The 12,128-nt window shown below is 38.4% G+C and overlaps 1 protein-coding gene across 2 annotated transcripts in view; it reads left to right on the plus strand.

Annotated features, from left to right (window-relative positions):
- CD86 (CD86 molecule) overlaps positions 1-12,128 on the plus strand; it is a 99,586-nt gene that overhangs the window by 30,761 nt on the left and 56,697 nt on the right. The window lies entirely within an intron of this gene.

The following is a 12,128-nucleotide window of genomic DNA, read 5'->3' on the forward strand; positions in this document are numbered from 1 at the left end:
TTAAATTTTGTAAATTCTTTTCAAATATTTCAATGTCGGCAGTTGTTGATTTTCAGAATCATGAAATTTTAAAATATCTACATAAGGATGGCAGATAATAGGGGGAAAATATTGTGTCTACCAAGATCAGTTTGGTCTGAGGATGGGATAATAAGATAGAGAAGGTAGAAAGGGACAGGCCAAGGAAAAGGAAGAGGAAGAAGAAGTATAAATAGAAAATGCAGAACCTAAATAATGAGTCACAAATAGGCCTTGGGAGATTCTGAGTAGGGTAAGGTGGTGGAAAAAAGGAGAGTAATTCAATTAGCTACTGAGTATTGAGTGTGCTTTGTGTGCTGTGTACTTTACTACTGTTGTTTCACTGAATTTTAATCTTTGCAATGACTCTCAGGCAGATAATATTGTCACTGTGTTTTATGAATGAGATAAGTAACTGTGGCTGAAGAGGCTAAAGGTCCCACTGCTCTTAAGGAGTAGAGCCAAAAATCTTTCTTGCCACTTGGTTCCACACCACAAAGTTTCTCCATGCCCTGGCAGGCCCCTATGTCAGTGACTTAATGGGGAGGGGTCACAGCCACACTTCTCTTGGATCATGGCAGTTAGGGTCATTATTTATTATTGTTCTTTGAAAATCTAAGTAACTCTCATCTACCCAGTGCTTACTGGTTTGGGAAACAGCTTTGTTGCTTTTATTTTAGAAAATTAGAATTTAATTTCCAAGTAAAGATTTCTTTTCCCTCCAGTGGAATTCTGAAATATTACACATGTATGAACATTGTGTAGATTCTAGATCCTCTTTGTTTAAAGAGATTATGAGCAGGAATTTCACAATATAAATAGCCACAATATAAAAATAATGTTTAGTCTTATCTGAAATAAAGAAGTGCAAATTAAAATAATGAAATAGTATTTTTCTTTTATCAAAGTGGCAAATATTTTGTTTAAAAAGCAAGCAAGCAAGCAAAAATTCTACATGTTCCTAAGGAGACAGGAACATTTATACCCTTATTATCAGAGGGTGGTAATATAGTCTTTCTGGATGATAATCTGGTGACACATATCGAAAGCCCTTAAAATGTGTTTCCTTTAACCAAGCAATTCAACTTTTAGGAATTTATTGTAAGGACACAATCATATATGTTTGTAAAGTTTTAGTGATGTGGATATTTTTCTTGCCCTTGTTTCTAATAGGGAAAATCTTGGAAACAACTTAAGTTTCTAAAGATAGGTAACTGGTTTATTAGGGAATGTCTAGAATAGAATACCTCACAATAATTAAAAATGCTATTGTAGAACAATTTTTGATGTGTTTAGATTAAGAACAAAAAAAAGCAGAATGTACAATTCTACTACTTTTATACATGATACTTGTATACACGCAATGTTAATCAGATATGTAGGTGATTTCTATTCTCTACTTTGTGCTTTTAAACTTGGATTACATCTGTAGGCAGAAAAAGAAAATTAGATACCTAAAAAAACAGAAACCAATAACTCATAGTTTGTGAAATGTCATTCTTAGGGCTTTGGCACTTTGTGTTTAACTTTTTATCTCTTGACTCCTCTTCAAAAATACCTACCTTACCCATAATTCACTAGATCTTAATAGGCCTGTTTTCATAGAATGGTCTATGTGAAAGAGACCAGAGCTCTCATTTCCTTATTTTATGGATGCAATGGCATGGCCCTAGAGCGACACATGGGAGGAAGAACAGTGTAGTGGTTAAGTGGTTACACTTTGGAACCGGAGTGCTGGGGTTTGAATCTCAGCTTCTCCCTCCTTCTAGCTATGTGACCTTGGCCAAGTTGCTTAACAGTTGTAATCCTCAGTTTGTTATCTGTATAATGGGGATAACTGTGGCTTGTCATAAGGTGGTTGTGAGGTTTTAATGAGTTAATCCATGTAAAGTGCTTAGAACCTTGTTCGGATAACTACTAAGTAATTATTATTAGTTGTTTTTCTACTGTTACTGTTATGATTAACAAATAGAAGAAAAATGATTTGTCCAAGATTACACAACTACTTGATGGCAATATTAGGACTAGAATTCAGGAAGGTTATTCTTCAAGCAGGTACTTAATGCCCTCTGAGCCTGTCAGGACAACCCCAGACTGGGCTCCGAGGGGAGCTGACCTGAAGTAGGCAGAGCCCAAGTACAGGCCTGCCACTTCTTCTTCTTTTTTTAAATTTAATCTTGTATATTTTTATATTACCTTATACTCCCCTTATATTCCCCTACCTCCAGCAATCACGACACTGTTGTCCATGTCTATGAGTACTTTTTCCTTTTTGCTCAATCCATCCACCCTCTAAAGCACCCCCCTCCAACTAGCTGTCATCCTGCTCTCTGTCCCCACTTTCCTTGTTTGTTCAGTTTGTCCATTAGATTCCACATATGAGTGAAATTGTATGGTATTTGTCTTTCTCTGACAAAGTCAGACACTTCTGGTTACAGTGGGAAACCAAGTGCTGGAGAAGAGGGTGAGGCTAAGGAAGCTAAGAGCCAGGTTAGGCACAGAGATAAAGCCTGGAGCAGAAGAGACGACTCAGATACTTTTATAGACCACTAGCTATGGGCTTCATGATGGGTCAACATGGTTTAAAGACCCCAGGTCTGGGTGATTAAATAGACAAATAGGGTGCATGGGGGAATTGCAACTATTGCTGCAAGAAGATGCCTGACCGATAGTAATAAAAAAGAATGAGGTGGAAGCTGGGGAGGGTCCAGGACAAAGAGCCTCCAGAGCCCAGGCATCCAGCTGTGATTATCCTAAAGTCACAGCCTACCTATGACGAGCCATAAACAAGCAAAGATAATGATAAAATTTGCTTTAAAAATTCCTCTGGCAGCAGAGCACAGAAGTGATTTGCGGTGACAAGATCATTTAGAAAACTATTATAATAATTCAAGAAAAGGTGTTAAGGGTATGAAACCAGGGCAGTTATGGTGGGGTCAGACAGGCAAGGATGCATTTAGGAAATTTTTAAAACTAGAATTGACAGGATTTGGGTTTTGGCAAGTGTGGAGCTTGGAAGGAGAGGTCTAAGTACACAGTAGCATTCTTCATAAAACGGGGAATATGTAGGAAGTGGACTGGGTTTGGATTGGGAGAAAAAGAGGGAAGAAGTTGAGTTCATTTTTTAACACACTGCATTAGAGATCCTGTGGAGCAGCTGAATGGAGATGTGCGAGTAGACAAACATATATACAGGCACAAAGCTCAAGCAAGAGTTATGGGCTGGAGTAGACATTAAGAGTCTTCAGCATAAGTATAGCTGATTGTTGAATTTCTTGTTGTGGGTGAGATCACTAGGGAGAGACGGTGGAGTGAGAAGAAGCCAAGGATGAAACCTGTAAAACTTTGATATTTAAGAAGGTAGAAGAGGATGAAGAGTCCCAAACAGACACCAAGGAGGGCCTACAGAGTTTGGAGCAAAGCAGGAGAGAGGTGCAGGAAAGAGGAGGATGTATCCATGGAAAGACCAAGCACATTTACTTAACTTCTACATTGAGCACATGTGATACAACAGGAAAAGTGACTCTAGGGACTCAGTGTTAAGGATTGAATTGTGTCCTCTCAAAATTCATATGTTGCAGTCTTAACCCCATACCTCAGGATATGATCATGTTTGGAGATAATCAAGTTAAAATGAATTCATCCAGGTGGGCCCTAATCTAAGATGACAGATGTGCTTATAAAGAAGAAATTTGGACGCACGGAACCAAGATGGCGGCATAGGTAGACATACTGCGCCTCCTTGCACAACCAGAACTGACAGAAAATCGAACGGCAAGGAAGTCCGACACCAAGGAAATAAAAAATAAACATTCATCCAGACTGGTAGGAGGGGCAGAGACGTGCAGCCGGGGTGGAGAGGACTCGCATTGCCGTGGCGGGACTGAGACTGGCGGAGTGAGGGACCAACAGGGCAGGCAGTGTGACCACTAGCAGACCCTGCGGCCCCACAATCGCGCAGATAAACCGAGAGGGCCGGACTCAGAGTGGTGGAGAGCGGGGCAGGCAGAGCGGTGGGTAGCACCTGGCGGCCCCACATTTGTGCACAGATAAACCGGACAAACGGCGGGGAGCAGAGCAGACCGCGCAACTCAGGGCTTCAGCGCGGGGAAATAAAGCCTCAAACCTCTGATTGAAAATGCCCCTGGGGATTGGGGTGGCAGCAGGAGAGACTCCCAGCCTCACAGGAGAGGTCATTGGAGAGACCCACAGGGGCCTAGAGTGTGTACAACCCCACCCACTTGGGAACCAGCACCAGAGGGGCCCAGTTTGATTGTGGGTAGTGGAGTGAAAGATTGAGGTCCGGTGGAGAGTGGAGCGGGCGCCATTGCTCCCTCTCGGCCCCTCCCCTACCTACAGCATCTCAGTGCAGTGACCAGCGTTACCCCGCCCCAGGGAACACCTAAGGCTCCGCCCCTTTAAGTAACAGACACGCCAAGACCAAAAAAAAAAAAAAAGGCCCAAATGACAGAACACTTCAAAGCTCCAGAAAAAATACAACTAAGCGAGGAAGAGATAGCCAACCTATTGGATGCACAGTTCAAAACACTGGTTATCAAGATGCTCACAGAATTGGTTGAATTTGTTCGAAAAGTAGATGAAAAAATGAAGCCTATGCTAAGAGAAACAAAGGAAAATGTACAGGGAACCAATAGTGATGCGAAGGAAACTGGGACTCAAATCAACGGTGTGGACCAGAAGGAAGAAAGAAACATCCAACCAGAAAAGAATGATGAAACAAGAATTCGGAAAAATGAGGAGAGGCTTAGGAACCTCCAGGACATCCTGAAATGTTCCAACATCCGAATTATAGGGGTGCCAGGAGGAGAAGAGGAAGAACAAGAAATTGAAAACTTAGTTGAACAAATAATGAAGGAGAACTTCCCTCATCTGGCAAAGGAAATAGACTTCCAGGAAGTCCAGGAAGCTCAGAGAGTCCCAAAGAAGCTGGATCCAAGGAGGAACACACCAAGGCACATCATAATTACATTACCTAAGATTAAACAGGAGAGAATCTTAGAAGCAGCAAGAGAAAAGGAGATAGTTACCTACAAAGGACTTCCCATAAGACTGTCAGCTGATTTCTCCAAAGAGACCTTACAGACAAGAAGGGGCTGGCAAGAAGTATTCCAAGTCATGAAAGGCAAGGACCTACATCCAAGATTACTGTATCCAGCAAAGCTGTCATTTAGAATGGATGGGCAGATAAAGTGCTTCTCAGATAAGGTCAAGTTAAAGCAGTTCATCATCACCAAGCCCTTATTCTATGAAATGTTAAAGGGAGTTACCTAAGAAAAAGAAGATCAAAAATATGAACAGTAAAAATGACAGCAAATTCACAGTTATTAACGACCACACCTAAAAAAAAAAACAGGAGCAAACTAAGCAAACAACTAGAACAGGAACAGAACCGTAGAGATGGAGATCACATGGAGGGGTGTCAATAGGGGAGTGGGAGGGGGAGAGAGGGAGGAAAGATACAGAGAATAAGTAGCATAGATGATAAGTGGAAAATAGACAGGGGGAGGGTAAGAATAGTGTAGGAAATGTAGAAGCCAAAGAACTTATAAGTATGACCCATGGACATAAAGTATAGGGGGGAATGTGGGAGGGAGGGGGTGGGCAGGTTGGAGTGGAGTAAGGGGGGTGGGAAAAGGGGCAACTGTAATAGCATAATCAATAAATACATTTTTAAAAAAAAGAAATTTGGATACAGAAACACACATAGAGGAAAGATGATGTGAACAGCCATAGAGAAGACGGCCATCTACCCAGCAAGGAAAGAGGCCTGGGAGAGATCCTTCCCTCACAGACCCTGGAAGGAATTAGCACTGCTGATACCTTCATTTTGGACCTCTGGCTTTCAGAACTGTGAAACAACAAATTTTTGTTGTTTAAGCCAGTCAGTTTGTGGTACTTTGTTACTATATCTATCAATGTAAAAATGTCCAAACCTGAAGAGAATTTTTATAAGAGTTTATTTGAGCCAAACTGACAACAATTGCTAGGAAGCGAGGTCTCAAATGCTCTCAAGAGTGACAGTTTTTCATTTTCTTTTATGCATTTGGAATTAAGGAGGGAACATAAGGAAGATTACATAAAGGCGAGAAAAAGCAAGGCAGAGATTGGATTACAGGATAGTTAATAAGATTATGTGATCTTTTGAGGGTGGTTACTCTTCTGAGGGGTCTTAAAAAGAGGCATTTCAACAGTGTGTTAACCTAGATGTACAAAACCAATGGACAAGGCTTGCTTAAGGCAAAGATAAATCTTTTACTAAAGATGTTATATGCCTGGGACCTGCCTAGTTAGGAATTTTTTACCAATCACCCTGGGAGGTTATTTCAGTTAGATTTATTACAGCTCCCTTTTCATTCACAATCCCTGGCAAACTAATAAACTTGGTGAATATGCATAATACCTTGGTAAGAGTGCATTCAGCCAGAGAAAGAAACTAAACAAATGGCTCAGACATGGGAGGGGGAGTGTCCAAAAAGGATTAGGTTACCTAAACTAAGAGGAGAAAGATGTTTCACAAAGCAGAGGGTAGTCACAAGGTCAAATTCTGCAGAAAGGTGAAGTAGGAGAATGACTAAAAATGTCAGTCTCAAGGCCTTCAGGGACCTTTTAGAACATTCCCAGTTAAGTAGGAATAGATCTCAGAGAGCTGAGAATATGGAGACAGCAGATAGACCACTGCTGCAGAACATTTGCTGATGAAAGGGACCTTTTCATTGGACCCAGCTCACCTCTGCTATCATAAAGAGCTGCATGGAAAACAACTTAGAGTCGAGTTAGCTAGACCTAGAGGCTCCTCCAAATTAATAGCTAAACACAAGAGGGAAGAGTCGATACTTCTTACTCCACCCAAAACTGCTTTGGGAAGGATCTCAGGAAGAAAAGGATTTTTGCAGTTGTCACTTTATATACTGGGATTTTGGTATGAAAACATATTCTATTTTGTTTCATTAAGCCATAAGAAAGTTGTTATTCAGTGCTTCTCAGAGATGAAACCCATTTTGAATATGGTGATGTAAAGAAGAAAACAAGTTCTAGTGAAATTTTGGGAATGACCTATAAATTAAATAAGCAGGAAAAAACATAGAATTGGAATGGATACGCACTAAAGCATTTTCTTAGAAAGCTTTGAACTTTAAATGAGGGCCTAAAATATCCTTTCTGTAGTCTCAGGGATATTATTGGCAAAATAATCCAAATGTCACAGTTCTATATTAGGAGATCAAATTAATCAGATTTGGCTGAAAGATCTAAGACCTAATTTTAAAAAAAAGAATGAGCATTTAAGGAAACCAATTAGTTAAGGAAACCAATTAGTCACTACTATCCAGGAGCAAATAATGAGGTAAAACCTGAAGTAAGTAACTACCCAAAGGTAAATCTAGATCATCACCCAATCTTACAACTATTTTCAACCAACTAAACAATAAATCTTTATCAAGAACCTGATAGTTTTAAGAATAAACTTAAAGAATACTCTAAAACAATACAGAAGAAATAGCCAACATGGAGTTTTAAGAGTCTAATTGGGAATAGATAACAACAATTATAAATTACAAAAGCAATCCATGCAGTTAGTAATTGTGATTTTTATTTGTTAATTTAATTTCATTGTATTTTTCCCATTACCATTTATACCCCCATCACACCCCACTCCCCCCAGTAATCACCACACTGTAGTCCATGTGTCCTTTTTCCTTTTTGCTCCATTCCTACACCCTCTCACCTCCCCCCCACTGGCACTCATCCTGCTCTCCACCTGTGAGTCTGTCCCCATTTTCTTTGTTAATTCAGTTTGTTCATTGGATTCCGCATACGAGTGAAATCATATGGTATTTGTCTTTCTCTGACTGGCTTATTTTACTTAGCATTAATATTCTCCAGGTCCATTCATATTGTTGAAGAGGGTAAAACTTTCTTCTTTTTTATGGCCAAGTTGTATTCCACATGTAAATGTCCAATAGTTGTTTTATCCACTCATCTACTGATGGACACTTGGGCTGCTTCCATGTCTTGGTGATTGTAAATAATACTGCATTGAACATAGAGGTGCTCATGTTCTTTCAAATTAGAGTTTTGGTTTCCTTCAGATATATTCCCAGAAGTGGGAAGCTGGGTCAAAAGGCAGATGCTTTTTTAATTTTTTGAGGTATCTCCATTAGCCTTCCACAATGACTATACCAATCTGCATTCCCAGTGCAACATTCCCAGTGCAAAAGGGTTCCCCTTTCTCCACATCCTGTCCATCACTTGTTGTTTGTTGATTTATTGATGATAGCTATTCTGACAGGTGTGAGATGATACCTCATTGTGATTTTAATTTGTTTTCCTGATGATTAGGGATGTTGAGCATCTTTTCATATGTCTATTGGCCATCTGTATGTCCACTTAGAAGAAGTGTCTATTTAGATCCTTTGCCCTTTTGTTAATATGGGTTGTTAGTTTTTTTGGTATTGAGTTTTGTAAGTTCTTTATAAATTTTGGAAATCAACCCCTTATTAGATATATCAACAAATATGTTCTCCTATTCTGTGTTTTTATTATGTTGATGGTTTTCTTTGCTGTGCAAAACTTTTTAGTTTGATGTAGTCCCATTTGTTTATTTTTTTCTTTTGTTTCTCTTGCCTGGGAAGATATATCAGATAAAGTATTGCTACAAGCAATGTCTGAGATTCTGCTGCCTATGTTTTCTTCTATGATTTTTATGGTTTCCAGTGTAACATATAAGTCTTTGATCTGTTTTGAATTTATTGTTGTATGTGGTGTAAGAAGGTGGTCTAGTTTCACTTTTCTGCTTGTATCTATCTAATTTTCCCAGCACCATTTATTGACTAGACTATCTTTAGCCCATTATATGTGCTTGCTTCCTCTGTCAAATATTAAGTAATTAACTATAATGGTGTGGGTTTATATCTGGGCTTTCTATTCTGTTCTACTGATCTACGTGTCTGTTCTTATTCCAGGAACATGCTGTTTTGATTATGATGGCCTTACAGATAGTTTGGTATAGGTAGCATGATTCCTCCAATATTGCTCTTCTTTCTCAGGATTGCTGTTGCTATGCAGGACATTTGTGGATCCATATAAATTTTTGAAATTTTTGTTCTAGTTCTGTGAAATACATCATTGGAATCTTGATAGGAATTGCATTGAATCTATAGATTGCTTTGGGTAGTCTGGACACTTTAGTGATGTTAATTCTTCCTATCCATGAGCATGGTATGTGCTTCCACTTATTTGTATCTTCTTCAGTTTCTTTCTTCAGTGTTGTATAATTTTCTGAGTACAGGTCTTTTACATCCTTGGTTAGGTTAATTCCTAGGTATTTTATTCTACTTGAAGCAATTGTATATGAGATTATTTTCTTAGTTTCTCTTTTTGTTAATTTGTTAATGGCATATAAAAATGCAGCTGATTTCTAGATATTAATTTTGTTACCTGTTCTTTGCTGAATTCATTAATCAGTTCTAGTAGTTTCTTGGTGGAATCTTTGGGGTTCTCATGGCATCTGCAAATAAAGATGGTTTTACTTCTTCGTTTCCAATATGGATGCCTTTTCTTCTTCTTGTTATCTAATTGCTGTGGCTAGGACTTCCAGCACTATGTTGAATAAGAGAGTTGAAAGCAGGCAATGGATTTGTCATATGTGGCCTTTATTATGTTAAGATATGTTCCCTCTAGTCCCACTGTGTTTAGAGTTGTTATCATAAATGGCTGCTGGATTATATCAAATGCTTTTTCTGCATCTATTCATATGATAATGTGGTTTTTATCCTTCATTTTGTTTATGTGATGTATCACATTTATTGATTTGTGAATGTTGTACCAAACTTGCATTCCTAGAATAAATCCCACTTGATCATAGTGTATGATCTTTTTGATGCATTCTTGTATTCAGTTTGCTAATATTTTGTTGAAGATTTTTTCATCTATGTTCATCAGAGTTATTGGCCTATAATGTCCTTTCTTTGTAGTGTCTTTATCTGGTTTTGGAATGAGGATAATGGTGGCTTCATAAAATGAGTTTGGGAACCTTCCCTCCTCTTGAACTCTTTGAAATAGTTTGAGAAGGAGAGGTGTTAGCTCTTCTCAGACTGTTTGATAAATTTCACCTATAAAGCCATCTGGCCCAGGGCTTTTTTTGTTGTTGGGAGTTTTTGATTACTGCTTCAATTTCATTAGGTGTAAACTGCCTGTTCGGATTCTCTGATTCTTCCTGATTTAGTTTTTGAAGATTGTATGTTTCTAGGAATTTATCCATTATAACCAGGTTGTTCAGTTTGTTGTCATGTAGTTGTTCATTATATTTTCTTAGTCCTTTGTATTTCTGTGGTGTCAGTTGTTATTTCTCCTCTTTCATTTCTGATTTTATTTATTTGGGTCCTTTCCCTTTTTTTCTTGATGAGTCTTGTTAACGGCTTGCCAATCTTTTTTCTCTTTTCAAAGAACCAACTCGTGGATTCATGGATCTTTTGTATCATATTTTTAGACTCTATTTCATTTATTTCTGCTCTGATCTTTATTATTGCCTTCTTTCTACTCACTTTGGACTTCATTTGTTGTTCTTTTTCAAGTTCCTTTAAACATAAAGTCAGATTGCTTACTTGAGCTTTTCCTTTTTTTTGTTTGTTTTTTGAGATAGGTCTGTAATACTATGAATTTCCCTCTTGGGACTGTTAGTCCTATGTCCCACAGATTTTGGGTGGTTGTGGTGTCATCTTCCTTTGTTTCAAGGTATATTTTAACTTCTTTCTTGATCTTGTGTAGACCCATTCATTATTTAATAACATGTTATTTAGCTTCCATGTCATGTATTTTTCAGTGTTCTTCTTGTGATTGACTTCTAGTTCCATAGCATTGTGGTCAGAGAAGATGCTTGATATTATTTCAGTCTTCTTAAATTTATTGAGACTTGTTTTGTGTCCTAGCATGTGGTCTATCCTAGAAAACATTCCGTGTGCACTTGAAAAGTATGTATATTCTGCTGTTTTGGGGTGAAATGCTCTGAAGATATCAATTAAATCCATTTGATCTAGTGTGTCATTTAAAGGCACTGTCTCCTTGGTGATTTTTTGTCTGAAAGATCTATCCATTGAAGTCAGTGGGGCATTAAAATCCCCAGCTATGATGTATTTCTGTTGATCTCTCCCTTTATGTCCCTCAAGATTTACTTCACTTATTTAGGTGCTCCTATGTTGAGTGCCTAAATGTTTACTTGAGTTATATCCTCTTGTTGGATTATTCCCTTTATCATTATGTAGTGTCTTTCTTTGTGTCTTATTACAGCCTTGGTTTTAAAGTCCATTTTGTTGGATATCAGTACTGCTACTCCAGTTTTTTCCCTTTTCACTTGTAGGAAATATCTTTTTCCATCCCCTCAGTCTGTGTGTATCTTTCAATCTGAGATGAGTCTCTTGGAGGGAGTATATATGGGTCTTGTTTTCTTATCAGTTCATCTACCCTATGTCTTTTGATTAGAGCATTTAAGCCATTTATATTTAATGTGATTATTGATAGATATGTATTTAGCACCATTTTATTGTTAGACTATTTTCCTGTTTTTCTTCTTCTTCTTCTTCCTCCTTCCTTCTCCTTTTCCTTCTTAATGCAAGCCCTTTAACATTTGTTGCAATACTGGTTTGGTGTTAACAAACTCCTTTAGCTTTTTCTTGTATGGGAAGCTCCTTATTTCTCCTTTAATTTTAAACAATAGCCTTACTGGGTAAGGTAGTCTTGGTTATAGGTCATTGCTATTCATCACCTTGAATATTTCACAACACTCCCTTCTGGCCTGAAATGTTTCTGTTAAGAAATCAGATGATCTAATTGGTGCTCCATTGTGGGTAACTACCTGCTTTTCTCTTGTGGCTTTTAGGATTCTCTCCTTGTCTTTAAGCCCTGTCATTTTAATTTAGATGTGTCTTGATGTAGGCCTCTTTGGGTCCTACTTTTGGGAGACTCTCTGAGCTTCCTGGACTTGTGTGTCTTATTCCCTCACCAGGTTAGGGAAGTTTTTCATCATTATTTCTTCAAATACATTCTCAAGCCCTTGCTTGCTCTCTTCTCCTTCTGGTATTCCCATTAGCAATTGT

Source organism: Desmodus rotundus, chromosome 2 (assembly GCF_022682495.2).
Source record: "Desmodus rotundus isolate HL8 chromosome 2, HLdesRot8A.1, whole genome shotgun sequence".
NCBI lineage: Eukaryota > Metazoa > Chordata > Mammalia > Chiroptera > Phyllostomidae > Desmodus > Desmodus rotundus.